Genomic DNA, 16,000 nt, shown 5'->3' on the forward strand with positions numbered 1-16,000 from the left:
TGAAATAACTTCTATTCTTTGTATAAAGTGAAGAAATGTTCTGTTACCTGAATTCACTGCACTGTTTTATTCTGTATTTTTCATGTATTGTATCCACTCCCCTCGTCAATGCCATTTGGCCTTGAGGGTATTATACGTAAAAAAATAAGGCAAGATGATGAAATTTCCTAAATCATGAAGTGGCGAATGAGGTTCTCGGTTTTGTTTGCGCGTTTTTGCGCCTTTATAACGAGAAGATTCACTAAAAAAGACTTTGCATATAAAACACAGTATCACGTAAATGAAAAGTTATCGGCGTAGAGACCTGCGCCAAAGCTATATCGCGCAGGCGTGTGTGAGCCTCATCCTTATACAGGCTGCCCCAGCTACCTTTAGCCAGAGTTTACAAATATGCCAACGCACTCAATGACGGCGTTACCAGATGCATGTTGCTGACAATTACCTGGAGTAAGTCAGACAATTTTTTCACGGTTCTGATAATTTCCTAATTAGGCCACTTTAATTAACTAAGTAATAATCATACGCAGTAGCGCCACAACAATTGCGCAGCCAGGTGTCGCCGTTCAGCAAGCTTTGTCTTGCAATCAGCCGCTTGACAAACTCGCAGCAGCGTCCGCTCGATGCTGCGGGCGCTCACATTACATTAGTGCCGCTTCGACTGCAGACGAGCTCCGCATGCGCGCCAAACTAAGCTCAGAGGACGAACGAGATAAGGAATGCATCACTTTGAAAGTTAAAGGCTGTTAAGCGCCAGCAAAAGCCACAACGAAAACTTTGCGGTCAATTTTCCAGTCTGCATCGTACCCATGTAATGTGAGCGCCCGCAGCTTCCAGTGGCCGCTGTTGCGGGTTTGTGAAGCGGCTGATCGCAAAACAAAGTTTGCTAAACTATAGCACCTAGCGGCGAATTTCTTGTTGTGGAGCTCCTGATTTGTGATTATGTCGGAGTACAATTATTTTGCAGAACTTATATCTGATTTTAAGCACAGTACGAACGGTGCGGCCACTACGCTAATGGTCACATGTCACGCATAAAATAATAATAATAATAATAAATTTTTACTGTCACCTTGAGTTGTACAAACAAATAACAGGCCTGTCAAAGCCAGACGGTGGCTTGGAGGACTAGGCCCGGCATATCGGCAAATGAGAGATGACATACATATTGAAGAGCTTGTCACGTAAAATAAACAGAAAGACATGTAACTCATTTACGCTACATTTAAACACAATAACAAGAAGCAAATTAGCGGAAGCAATATTACCTAAACAGCAGAAATGTGAAAATAAGGAGTGAATAACTTTAAACATATTATACCCGGCAATGCAACAAAATAGAAACAATAGTAATGCGATAAACGATGCAGCATTAAAGCGACTTTTGGCTGTTTCGTAGACTGCGTTTCGTCGTTGCAGAAAAAACACTGTCGCTGAGGTCATTAAAAACAGTAGGGACATAGACCTTTCTAATAGCTTTGCCATATCGTGTTTTAACGAATGGTACAGAAAAGCGGGAAGTTTTTCTTAATATACGAGGGGCAATGCATTCTTTTTGGAGCTGAGAGCCCCAGAAATGCCGTAATACAACAGTTTGATTGAACGACGCTTTGAAAGACGGCAGGCGAAGTAGAGAAAATAAATTTGCATTGTCTGTTGAGGAACGATTGTATACAATGGATTTCTACATGCTTTTTAAAATACTGTCAACCCGGCACTGCCGTCGCGAAGAAGAGAAAGCAAATAATGTGATGCCATATCGCAGGATACTGTAGGCAAGAGCAAGCATGATGGTCACTTTAATATTGGTGGGTGCAATTGATCTGGTATTCAAAAGTAACCATGAGATTTTTCGTAGTCTGCCACAAATGTAAGCCAAATGATCATTCCAGGACAGGTCGCTATCGAAGAACACGCCAAGATATTTTATAGAATTAACGTATTCAATGGAAATACACTTACAGGAGGCACAATCACGGGCATGAAAAAGTAGGGGTGCATTTATCACCATTGCCTTCAATGAATTTTTAAAGCAAATTAATTTCATTTTTTTTTCTGATTAACCACCAAGCAATCATTCGTAAACCATGGCGCAGCCTCCTAAACACTGTCTTGTAGTGACATCGCTTTATGGTAACATATATGTTTCATTAACAGAACAGTGTCGTCTGCATACTGAACTACAAGACATTTTGGAACAGCAGCCGTAAAATCATTTATGAATAAATTGAATAAAAGAGGAGATAAAATGGATCCCTGTGGTACACCAGCTTTCAAGGGAAGTCTATTACTGAAAGGTAACTGATTGTCTAAGCGCACTACCTGGGAACGATCCGAAAGGTAATTTTTAAGAAAGTTGTAGAACGGGCCCCTGAAGGCAAGAAGGTATATTTATTCAAACAATATAGAGTGGTTTACGGTGTCAAATGCTTTAAGGATATCAAGAAATAAAGCACAGGCAAACATGTTATGTTCCAAAGCATCATGCAGTTCATCGGAAAATCCTTCAAGTAGATCAGTAGTGCCACGACCTGCGACAAAACCAAACTTTGTTGCAGGTCGTGGCAAAATTTTATCCAGAAAAGAAGTCATGCATTGCAATAAGAATTTCTCAATTATTTGGGATAAGATAGGTAAAACTGAAATAGGTCGATAACTGTCAACGCTGTCTTTTTGTCCACCTTTAAATAGGGGCTTTACAAGTGCTGTTTTTAAGTCTAATGGCAGCGGAGCTGTCTCCGGGAATCCATTAAGCATGAAAAGCAGAATCTCTGATAGTGCGTCCAGATTCCGCTGCAGTAAATATACAGAGATACCATCAATACCTGCTGGTTTCTGCCTTTTCAAGCCGGAAACTATTTTAGCGAGTTCGTCTATTGTTAAAGCCGGAAGAAAGGCGGAGGCAGGTGTTGAATTATTTTAACTAGAACGGCCTTTCGGCGCCGAACAAAGTCCACCAGACACATTTGCGAAGTGGCGATTGAAAAGATCAGCTGTATGCGCAGGGTCACCAGTAAACGCATCAGTAGGTTTAGCATCGCTATTTTCTTTAGCTCGAAAGTGGTTTATCAGTGACCACATCCGCGCCGGGTTTCTGGCAGATAACTGAAACTGATGATGGAAGTATCGTCGTTTTGCGGATCGGGTAAGGGCAACCACTTTATTCCTTGCGATTCTGTAGTTGCTACCAAGTTCTGCTTTACCAGGGGAGCGTTTAAACCGTTTCCAAAGCAAGTCTCTGTCAGCGATTGCTTCCAAAATATCTGGCGACAGCCAGTTGTGACTACGTCTTTGCTTAGCAGTAGCAATACGAGTACAAGAATGTTGCAGACTACGCATTTTCGAGCAAAACCTATCATATACTTCCCCGGGAGAACCAGAAACAATAAGAGAAGACCAATCGAACTCTTTAATTAACGAGTCCAATTGGCGTTGATCAATAACTGACACACGCATTTCTTTACGGGAGCTGTCCGCTTTCCAACAGCAAGAGGCAGAAGGCAGGATTTTCGAAGAAAAATGGCAGGAAGTAAAATAATGATCTGCTAGGCGTTGCGCTATGACACAGGAGCTAAGAGTGTGATTCGGCGCTCGTACTGCTATATGGTCCAAGCAAGAGCGTTTTATTTGACCGCTTACGACTTCTTCTCCTGTAAAAGCGGTAATTGTGTTTTCCAGGCCGAAAGCTGACAGAGATGAAAGATAATCAGGCACTTGAATTTTTTCTGGACATAAAATATCAATGTTCAAGTCACCCGTGATGCAAAATGTTTCTTCACAACTAAAACGCTTCAAGACAGCTTCTATAGTTCTAGAATAAAGCGACTGACACTGTTATTAGGGGGGCGGTAGATTGCTAACAAAGTAAGACATATCTGGAAGGAACACAACTTTAAAGTAAAGACTTCAGCATGGGTGACACAAACGTTAACTTCAGAAACAGTATACTTATCATTCACAAAAGCAGCAATACCACCACCTCTACGGAGCTCTCGCGTCAAGAATTTAGCGGTGAAACCTTTCAGCACAAATAAATGCAGGATTGCATCTGGAACGTTAATTTCAGTGAGTACAAAAACATCCACGTATGTGTTTGCGTCTTCTGCCAACCTTTTCAACTCCTCCCAGTATTTGCGCAGGCTGCGAATATTTACGTTAACCAAAGTAAAATCTGAAACAGAGTTAGGACCGAAGCTGCTCTTAAAGGTATCGAAGTTGGAAAATACAAGTGGAGCAGATGGAACCATATTCATTTGGTCTTTTCAATATCAGCTTTACCGATTATTCGAATGAGTGAAGCGTCCTCATCCTTCTTGGCAAATATTTTGCCCGCTCTCACCCAAACAAATGTGTAGTTGTTTTCCTTGCCCGCCGACCTAGCAAGCCAGAACAAATGTTGGTTGATCTTTGTTAGGTTGCCATTGAAAAAAAGTTTCAGCAGCACTTTAGAGAGGTACAATTCTCGTAGTTTACCACGCCTGTTAAACCATTTTTCTCTCATAGCGACATTACAAAAGCGCACCAGAACTGTTGGAGAAGAATCCTGCTTGCCAAGAAGGCGGTGCACGGCAACCACATTATTATCAGAAAAATCATGCAGTTCAAGTCTCACAGCAAGATCTATGAGCATTTCTTTCAAATTTTCATTTTGGGTGACTGGTAAGCCATGAATATCCAAGTTGGACAGTCTACTGTATTGCTAGGATTCGTTTTGCTCCTGTTGTAAACGATGTAAAATTTTAGCCTGAGCCTCGACAGTTTCGTTCAGTTTTCTCATTTCTCTGTCTCTGTTTACTGCAGCGCCCTCTGATGACTTAAGCTGTTTGCATGTGGTATCATATTGCTTTGAAAGAAAAGAAACTGACTCATCAAGGTGAGCGACTTACCTTGACAGCTGCAAAAATTCTGTCTTTAGAAGCAAGAGTGAATCAACCTTCTGACTTAGTGCAGGCAGAACTTCTAAACTTCTTTTCATATCTCTAATTTCTTCGACCAAAGCTAAAATAGAATCGCTGCTGCTTGGCGTTGGCGGTGCATCGGAAGACATAGCAGAAGCACTTTGCTTTTTGTTAGTTCTACAGGTTTTGCATACCCAACAATCTCTTTTCGACTGCCCCATAGTAGTATATGTATTGGGAGCTATGCCTGAGCAGCTAGATCCAAGATGATAGGAATATTTGCATTCGAGACATTTCATAAATCGACCGTCACAAGGCACAGTCTTTTGACATGAAATATACAAGTCTTCTTCACTCATAGCAACTGGCAAGCGAAAAAAGGAGAAAACACAACTTGGCAGTCAGCAGCAAATGGCGTACAGTAAGTAAGAGGTGACAAGAGACAATATACCTCTCAAAAGACGGATGATCAGTTTACAGGCCAATGTCTCGCCGCCGAATGCGAAGCGAACCGCATAGGGTGGGCGTATTATCCTGGTCATAGAGTTTCCTAAATTAACTAGAGGGAACTCTGGCGCTGCGATCGTTCAGCCACCATGGGAATGATGGGTAGTACACGGATTTGCCTAGTCTTTGTACTTGCGGGCTGGGAACGCACTTGTGGCTTTGTTTATTGCTGTGTTTTGGTTTTCTTTCAGATAAAAGAATGGATCGTTGTGAACTTCGTGACCAGATTTGAATTGGTGAGCCTAAAAAAGTTAAGTGGTGAAGTGGAACTGTTCAACGTTTGCTGAACTTCATCTTGCGATAAAGCGCATGCAGGCGACGCCCAGCCAAACGGAGTAGAAAGTACGAAGTTTAGACAAATCCGTGTACTACCCATCATTCCCATGCTGCCTGAAGCGCCATGCGTTGCAGCTCCCATAGACACTAGCGCCAGAGTTCCCTCTAGTAAGTATTGTAGGAAACTCTATGATCCTGGTGAACAATGCCAACGTTGCCAGATGAGCGAAATGCTGAATTCCACAGTAGTGTAGCGGCGTCGGCAGGTATCGATGAAAGCGTAGCTTGCCCGTCCTCACGTCCCGTACGGATCAGCGGCGTGAACCACGAAGGGCGCGTTTTCTTATCCTGATGAACCGGGTGAGTTTTGTAGAAAAGCAGGTTCCAAGCTTGAAAGACAGCTTAGCAGCATCGGCAGGCTGCTAAGCTGCCGATGCTGCTAGTAATAATAATAATAATAATATTAATATCTGGTGTTTAACGCTCCAAAAGCACGATATGATTATGAGAGATACCGTAGTGGAGCGCTCCGGAAATTTCTACCACCAGGGGTTCTTCAACGTGCATCTTAATCCAAGTACACAGGCCTCAAACATTTTCGCCTCGATCGAAAGTGCAGCCGCCGCATGTGACGCATTATACTTCTTAGCAACCAATATAATGCAACGTTTTTTTTGTTTTTATTGGGGGGCGGGGGGGGGGGGGGGGCAGATTGCTAGATGACGTCCTTGATTTCAATCAGAGGGATTAAAAAAACTAAAAATAGCCTTTCAGAGACTATTATTTTCAAACTTCGGCGTTTCTGCTAAACCCCTTACGTTTCAACAAAATTATGGAGTCAAACGGAGGCGATAGAACAAAATATTCTTTTAAAAAAAGCACAAATGTCTAATTTGAGATGTACCAATCTTTATTATCCCCAGTTTGACGTGTCTGCAGCAATAAATTCCTGAATTACATGTATTTTGTGCGATTTGCCATGTTTGTAATTTTTTTTGTCAAAAGTGCTTCGACACGTAAACAAAAGAAATAGACTCATAGGATTGTATTTCACTTGTTCATTGAAGGAAATAAATATTGTGACCAAGAAGTGCACCGCATTTTCTCTAGGTGCGCTCAAAATTCAAAAATCACAAAATTGGCAGAAAAGTGCTTTTTTTAGGGCGGGGAGGGGGGACAAAGTATACATATTTTTTTTCAGGGTAACAATTTTTTTCACAAAACTAACTTCGAAACCATTGTTCTGGGCCTAATATCTAACCCTAAAGTAAGTTTCATCAACATCGGGAGTGGTGACCTGAACCTCGTGTTCGATTTTATGTGGACACACCAGTTGTGAATTCTCAAAGAAAGTTGGTGCTGTTGGCCTTATCGGCATGGCAGCAGTTTCTGCCTCATGAAGGCGCGAGTTTTAGATGGGAAGTAAGACAGCGTCTTGAGTATGCGACCCATAAAGATGGGACCAAACAGTGTTTCGTGTATTGAATCGTCTTTCTATGGAGGTGATGGTGCATTACCGAGTGGCGCAGTGCTAGAGAAATCGACTGGGGATGAGAAGGTGGCAAGTTCAAATGCTGCTGACGAATTTTTTTAGCGCGGCGTTTTTATTGTACTAATGCTGTTAGTGTTCACATAAGTGTTCACCAAAATAAACTTGGTCAAGGGTTACAAGTTGCCGCTTTTCGATGCTTCGAAGTTCGCGCTGGTGGCGTTTCAGAATTAAACGACGGCGACCACAAAACCTCACCTTTGTTGTCACATAAAGTTACCCTATTAACTTGGCACATTAAAGTGACATATGTGGCGTCTACGCTGGAAGGCTTCCGGTTACGAGACAGTTATATCTTTAAAAGGGTATGGGCTTGAGCTTGTTGGTAAGGCTTCATGGTTTCAAAACAGCGCGTAAAGTACGAGGACACAGAAAGTAAGACAGGACCAGGCGCCTGGTCCTGTCTTACTTTCTGTGTCCTCGTACTTTACGCGCTGTTTTGAAACCATGAAACAGTTATATCGTTGTGCCGCGTCAGCTAGATGCTGGCGCTAGATTGTACTGCCAAGGAGCGAATGCCAGACCCCGTTCATACCACGTCAACCTGAGAGTTGCATAGATTGGGAACTCCACCTGAGTAGCAGAGAGTTCGCAGTCTGTTTTACTGTGCCTTCAAAGAAAGAGTAAGTTCCGCGGCTAAATCTGCATTACGCCCTCACGGAGTTAAAGAACTCTGGCGGAATATCGCACGCCTGATAAAGCATCAAAGGGGAGACTTTACCACTAAAGGTTCTTTAACACAAACCCACTGCAGCGTACATGAGCGTTGATGCATTTCCACCTACCTCAAACAAGGCCGTCGCGGCCGAAGTCCCGGCATGCTCATAGTAACACCACACAGCTGTATATTCTTCGAAAGCATAGTGGGCAAGAAAAGGCTTCGGAACAAACATAGTGAGCAAGTCAGCGTAGGACGTCTTCGGTGTTCCTCCGCTGAACTTGAAGCACGATGTTACGAGCGAGATTCACTGTGACCGATGGCACAATAAATTTCATGTGGTCGCCGGTCCCGTCGCACACGCCGAAACGTACATCGCGACCAGTTTGGCAAGCGCCGTCTTTAATTAGAGCAGTGCAAAGGGGTGATCCATGCACTCGCGAGGTCCCAAACCGAAAGGCACGAAGGTCGCCGGGTTCCGTTTGTGTTCTCGGGCCATGTCTCAGAGAAATCGATCCGGAATGAACCTATGCGCATCGGGCCCCACATCAGGATTGTGGTGAACGTACCAAGTTGGGCAGAAGGATGTGCGCTCCAGCAGGAACGGAGAAGCCCGCGAGCGCGGAGTCCATGTGGGACGTGAAGAGTGCGAGTGGTAGATAGAGCCGCAGGCACTCGCTGATCGCCATGTCCAATCAATAGAGCTTGTTCACGCTGTCGTAACTGAGCAGTCCGGTGTGCTTCGTTAGCTGGCACTTGACCTCCTCGAACAGCTTCTCCTGCTAATAAAGCTGCTATGGGTGCTAGTTGGTGCGAATACATGGCTTAGATATGATGCCTAACTTAGATATGATGCCCGGTATGTGGTTGATGTGGACGGTGACGTTTTCACCTTTAACAACGTTTGGCTTTTCCCGTGTCAGATATAAGGAAGTGTGTGGCACCAAAATAAACAGTTGTTAGTATACAATTCACCCTGTGTGGGTCCTTTTCCGTTCTAAACTCGTCCAGTTCCTGGCAGCGCGAACAAGCCATGTGTTCTCCTGCTCTTCAGGGTGCCATAGAGGAGAAAGGCGAGTGGCGTGGCTGTCGTCTCGAATCCTACGGCTACGAACATAAAGCAATTCGCCAGCAGGTGCTTGCCCCTTTTTCCGCTTCCGTACCGTTTTTCGAACGAACACCATCGCCTTTTGCCGCCAGCATAAACTGAACAATGTCCACCATAATCCCGGTCGTGCCGTCAAGCTGGGCGGCACAAGCATTGATAACCTTGTTGTGGTTTATTAGAGAGTTGGGGACCCAAGACGCTGGGCCCCCAAGATGCGTTGGGCAGCCTGCTCTTGCGTTCCGATGATCAGCAGAGTTTGAGAATTGGGCCAACGCAGGCTAAGTTGGATGGATGGATGGATGGATGCTATGAGCGTCCCCTTTTAACGGGGCGGTGACATGTCTGCCACCAGGCTCGGAAAAAAAAGAACAAAAAAACTTCCTTCTTTTATGTTGGCCTAATACCTTATCCATACTGATTAAATCTATGTTATTATACCAAAAAATATAAATTCACGGTCCATATCTCTGCCTCTTAAGGCAGAATGGCCTTATTTTTTCCCATTATTTATTTTGTACTTTATCTCTACCTTTCTGCCACCAATACTCTAACCGTCTCTTATTTCTATCGCGGACGTGTTCAGCTTTCCATTGTTGTCTCTAAAACCCAAGGCTTCATGTAGACTCGTGCCCACAAGTATACCTGGGTGAATATCGCCACATTCAATCGGTACATGTTCCATCGTTTCCTTAGTTCTCCCGCAGCATGTACATTGTTCTTCTTCGTTACTGAATCTCGCTTTATAACTACGCGTTCTAAGGCAGCCCGACCTTGCTTCAAACAGTAAAGCGCTTCCCCTTGAATTATCATAAAACCTTTCCCTCCTTATTTCGTTTTTTTCCCATCCGGTAGTTACTCAGAGCCGGCTTCTTTTCCATTGCTGTCATCCAATAAGTCCTCTCCGCCTCTCTGACCTTCCGCTTAATGCTCCTTGTTGCCATATCGCCCGCACTGCTAGCCGTATATTTACTGGTGAGCCTCCTAGTTCTTTTTCTCCACTGCGTGTCAACGCTTTTTCTATACAAATACCTGAAAACCTTCTCTGCCCATCTACTCTTCTTCATTTTCCTCAGCCTCTCTTCGAATCTCATTTTGCTCTGAGCTTCCCTCTCTTCAAAGCCTGTCCATCCCATATCTCCCTTTACAGCCTCATTTGTCGTCTTCCCGTGAGCGCCCAACGCGAGGCGGCCCACCGTCCTTTGATGTACATCCATTCCTGATTGTACCTCTGGCTTCATGCACACCACTGAGTTCCCAAATGTAAGCCCCGGGACCATCACACCCTTCCACGGCCCTCGAAGCACCTCGTACCTATTGGATCCCCATAAAGCTCTGTGCTTCATAATTGCAGCATTCCTCTTTCCCTTTGCTACCGATGCTTTCTCTTGTACTTCCATATATCTATCCCCCTCATATACCCATACTGCATACTCCGAGGTACTTGTACTCGCTTACCCTCGGTATTTTTTGGCCCTGTATGAAGACCGCATGATCTTCGTGATCATTGAATACCATCAATCCACATTTTGTTGCACTAAATCCTAGTCCTAGAGCCTCACATTCCCTTCTGCAAATATCTGCCAGTCGCTGTATATCATCTTGACTGTCCGCAAATAAGACAATATCATCAGCATAAAATAGACCTGGAAGCTTCTGCTCAACCATCGTGCCGACGTGTTTGTGCGACAAATTAAATCCAATTTTGCTACCTTCTAGCGTTTTTCCGTCCTCACCATGTACAGCATGAATAACAGCGGGGACAAAGGTATCCCTGTCTCAGCCCCTTGCTAATTTCAACGCTGTCCTTGCTACTTATTCCTTCCCATTCTATACAAACTGTATTTTCTCGGTATATTTCCCTCAAAAGCTGTATACAGTCGTCCCCTATGCCCACTTCTTTCAATATATCCCGAAAAATTTGCTGATTAACGTTGTCATACGCCCCGGTGATATCTAGATAAGCTACGTATAAGGGCCTGTTTTCTATTTTCGATATTTCTATACACTGGGTAAGAACAAACTGATTATCGTCTAACCGCCTGTCGATTCGAAATCCATTCTGAAGTTCTCCCAAAATATCATTTTGGTTAAGCGCACGGAGTGCCACGCGTGACGAAATTTAAAATCATGCGAGACGCGGGCCATACTGCGCCGTGGCCCACGCTGCGTCTGCGTCTTCTCGCTGGTGACCCAAGACGCCTTGGGGCCCCACGCTAGTTTTCAATTTTTGCGTCTCGGGTCAACGCGAGCGCAAGAGCCCGAGAGTGGCTTGGGTTCTGCGCATGCGCCCTGGCGACTCGCAAGCTTCTTGGGTCCCCATGCTCCTTGGGGCCCCAATTCTCAAACTCTCTATTAGGAGGAACAGCGTGCCACAGTTCAGCATGGGAAACATCCAAGCGAGGAGCTTTCGAAAAATGGGAATGGCCATGACAGCAGGCATCACCCCTTTGTCCACTTTAGGAACATCTTCTTGAGACTTTTAATGATGCGGTTTTCCAGATCGCGTTGGCAGTGAACCTGCAATCACGTTTGTGCAGACAAACACCCGAACGTTACCGCTGCTCTCACTGATGATGTGCACGATTGCAATTTAAAAGAGTCTCATTCACAAGCATAAAATGCCTACAGTTAATATTAGGAACAGAGTGTTTTAGAAACAGAGGAACGCGTGCAGAGAAATTCCATAAAACATTCTCCCTGCCACCATGTTCTGGACAATACGTAAATATTGAGCATTTCATAAGTTTTAAATGCGAAGCATTTCTTAGCGAACTTCTGCGACTTTGAGCGTATCTATCTATCTATCTATCTATCTATCTATCTATCTATCTATCTATCTATCTATCTATCTATCTATCTATCTATCTATCTATCTATCTATCTATCTATCTATCTATCTATCTATCTATCTAGCCGCCTACGACTTTGTGCTCTCCTGGCCGTTTCGTTAATCGGATGTGTACCAACATTGGTGTGTCATAACATGGCCTTATTACGAACATAAATGACAGGTCATATCATGAAAATCATGACACGCATGTCATGAACAGCATGATTTACATTCCACGGCCTTTGGGCTCTTGCGGCCGTTCCGTTCATTTCATATATACCAAAATTGGTACGGCGTGACAAGAGTTCATGACGAACATAATGACAGGTCCTAATATGCAAATCTTGACGCGCATGTCATGTGCAGCATGATTTACATGACATGGTCTCGGGGCGGCTCGCGGCCGTTTAAATGAAGGGATACATACGAAAACTGGTATGACGAGACATTTCTGTTTGACGAACATAACTGACACGTGGTAACATGAAAATCATGATATGCATGTCATGTATGACATGATTTACATGCCACGCTCATGGCGCACTCGGGGCCGTTTCGCTAGATTGATATACACCAAAATTGGTATTGTGCGATGTGACTTTATGAAGAACATGAATAACAGGTGGTAGCACGAAAACCATGACATCCATGCCATGTATGTCATGATTTACATGCCACGCTCATGGTGCATTCGCGTCCGTTTCGCTTGCGTGATATACACCAAAATTGGTGTTACGCGACACGACTGTATGACGAACGTAAGTGAGACGTGGTAACATGAAAATCATGACATGCAAGTCATGTACGGCCTGATTTACATGCCACGCTCATGATGCGCTAGCGGCAGTTTCAGTAGATTGATATACACCAAAATTGGTATTGCGCGCTGTGACTGTATGAAGAACAATAATGACAGTTGGTAAGGTGAAAACCATGACATGCATGTCATGTATGTCATGATTTATTGCCACGCTCATGATGCATTCGCGGCCGCTTCGCTAGCTCGATGTACAACAAAATTGCTATTGCGCGAAGCGACTGTACGACGACGGTAAATGAGACGTGGTAACATGAAAATCATGACATGCATGACATGCACGACATGATTTACATGTCATGCTCATGACGCACTCGTGCCGTTTCGCTTGCTTGACACACCAAAATTGGTATTGCGCGCCGCGACTGCATGACGAACGTAAATGAGAGGTGGTAATATGGAAATCATGACATGAAGGTTATGTATGTCATGATTTACATGCCGCGCTATGTGCATTGCCGGCCGTTTCGCTAGCTTGGTACACACCAAAATTGGTATTGCGCGACGCCACTGTATGATGAACGTAAATGAAAGGTGGTAATATGATAATCATGACATGCATGAAATGTACGACATGATTTACATGCCATGCTCATGGCGCACTCGTGGCCGCTTCGCTAGATTGATATGCACCAAAATTGGTATCGCGCGATGTGACTATGAAGAACACGAATAACAGGTGGTAACATGAAAACTATGACATGCATGCAATGTATGTCATGAATTACATACCACGCTCATGGTGCATTCGCGGCCGTTTCGGTAGCTTGATATACACCAAAACTGGTATTGCGCGATGTGACTGTATGATGAACATTAGTGACAGGTGGTAACATGAAAAACCATAATATTCATGTCATGTATAGCATGATTTACATGCTCTACTCATGGTGCACTCGCGGCCATTTCGCTCCTTTGATATACACCAAAATTGGTATTGCGCGACGTGACTGTATGACGAACATAACTGAGAGGTCTTAACATGCGAATCATGTTATGCATGTCATGTACGGTATGATTTACATGCCACTGTCATGGTGCGCTTCCGGCCGTTTCGTTAACGTGATATATACCAAAATTGGTATAGCATGACACGAGTGCGTGATGAACATGCATAAACGACAGGTCATGCATTTATATACCAGAATATGCGTTTCATTGGAATGCTGTACGCTAGATTGCGCATGCGTGCGTGCATGGCAAACATGCGATATATGGTGGACTAGATGCCATGGCATGAATGATTTCATTTGGCTCAAAGACAAACAAGGCGATGTATGCAGATCTTTGCTGGCTGCTTCGCATGACATCGATTCCCACAGTGCGTGGGATCTGCCGAATTTTAGTTACTAAAAGTAGATTTCAAAACAAATACACACGGAACACACACGCGCGCGCGCGCACACACACACACACACACACACACACACACACACACACACACACACACACACACACACACACACACACACACACACACACACACACACACACACACACACACACACACACACACACACACACACACACACAGAGGGTGTCCCAAATATCACGCAGCACGATTTCGAAAAAAGAGGAATGTCGACCGTTACGCGAAACACAGCAAGTTACTAAATTTTTCATTCATGAAGTTTCGTTAATTAGTACTGATGATGTTTCTAACTCGACAAATACTCACCTAATCATTAAAATGTCAGTGAGGGATTTGTAGGCATGTTCAAATGACATCTAACTTCGCTATTTTGAACAACGTATTAATTGCGTGCCCGCTTATTTTTTTTTTCTATGGCACTTAAGACCTCGCGTGGGCGAGACCCTAAATTTGGTGGGTCCCTGAACATGACGTATAGTCTGCTTTCGGATTCTTCCGATCATGTCATGGACAGGACCGGAACTGACTCTCAAAGCGGGGTCTGTAGCCCTAGCGCAAACGAAATTGAATAGAGCAGGACGGGCATATACCCTGTGCTGTCCTTTATTGAGATTGACAGACACTGCTCAGGCCTGCAAGGCAGCGCTCAACGAAATCCTTTTTATTAATCTTTTCATAATCTAGTAATGTAGCAATAAATAGATTACACTTCTTCAGTTACACAGTTCAGTTACATGGTTTGATTGAACAGTACTAGCCGTGAAAAGGCAGTGGCGTGCGACCACCCGCTGCGCTCAGCTCCACTCAACTAAGCATCTGCCCCAGCCACACCCTGGTTACATATCTGTCCAGTTCTTTGAGCCGGTGATCCGCGTTATGCCAGATCACGCCGTAGGACGTAGTTTACTTTTAGAACTTAGAGTAGCGGATGAGCAGCACAGACACATTGATTGATGATGTGCACAACACATTCAAGAAGACGTTATGAGAGCACGAGGCCGCCGATCACCGAGTTAGGCACGTGCTTGCCACACGCACTAACTGCGCTAAGGCGCATGCCCTATCACAAAAGAAAATCAAAGATGCTACGTTTCGTTTGATCTTGGATTCCTTGTACACCAACGATCACAACCGGTTATTCGTCGATAAAAGGAATCCAGCACTTGAGGGCGCGTTGAGCTTTCCTAATCTGCGATATTACATACGACGGAGTAGAAAAAATATCTCCTGATGTCGCCCCACCATATGCACTACTAAAAATGGAAGACAGTAATGCCATTTTCTCGTCGAAATGGCAAATTGGGAGCATTTGCCGGTTCTTTATACAAAAAACATGACGCGAAAAAGGGCATTTCAACGACTTTGCATACGCAGAGTGACTCGCATGAACGGGCATTTTTCTCTACTGCGCCAAACTTGCTCATGGGCTACGGTATTAGCCCCGTTGTGTACTACTATTGCAAAATACTGAAGCACTGTCACGCTTCCCGCCTCAAGGCCGAAACGCCACGACCGCGTGGGCGGGTCCCTGACCTCAACGGCGTCCCTAAACGTGTTTAAGTCCGTTTATGGATGAGGAACCTGGGAAAAGGGAAGGGGGAGAAATAAATGTGGAGAACGGGGAGCTGTAGGGGCGAAGATGGGAGGAGGCAAAGAGGGAATGAAGGTAGAGAGGAGCAGGGCTTTTAACACGACGAGGAAGACTGCGAACAAGGGGCTTGAAGCACTCCGTCACCAGTCAGAATTGGCAAAGAAGGGTCCCATACCAAAACAGCAAGAGATCGATAATAGGGCGCCTTCAAGCTCAATTGCCCCATAGTGAGCTTATAGGGATGTAGAGACGCATAGTTTGATAGTGTTTGCATCCACGCAAACACGGAGGCGTTACGCTGGAGTTAACATTTCTCGCGAACACGCGGCTGCCTACCATCAACAAATGCTCGCCACACTAGGCATTTTATTATCGATAATTTATTAACCCATGAAAG

This window comes from Rhipicephalus sanguineus, chromosome 1 (genome assembly GCF_013339695.2).
Source record: "Rhipicephalus sanguineus isolate Rsan-2018 chromosome 1, BIME_Rsan_1.4, whole genome shotgun sequence".
NCBI lineage: Eukaryota > Metazoa > Arthropoda > Arachnida > Ixodida > Ixodidae > Rhipicephalus > Rhipicephalus sanguineus.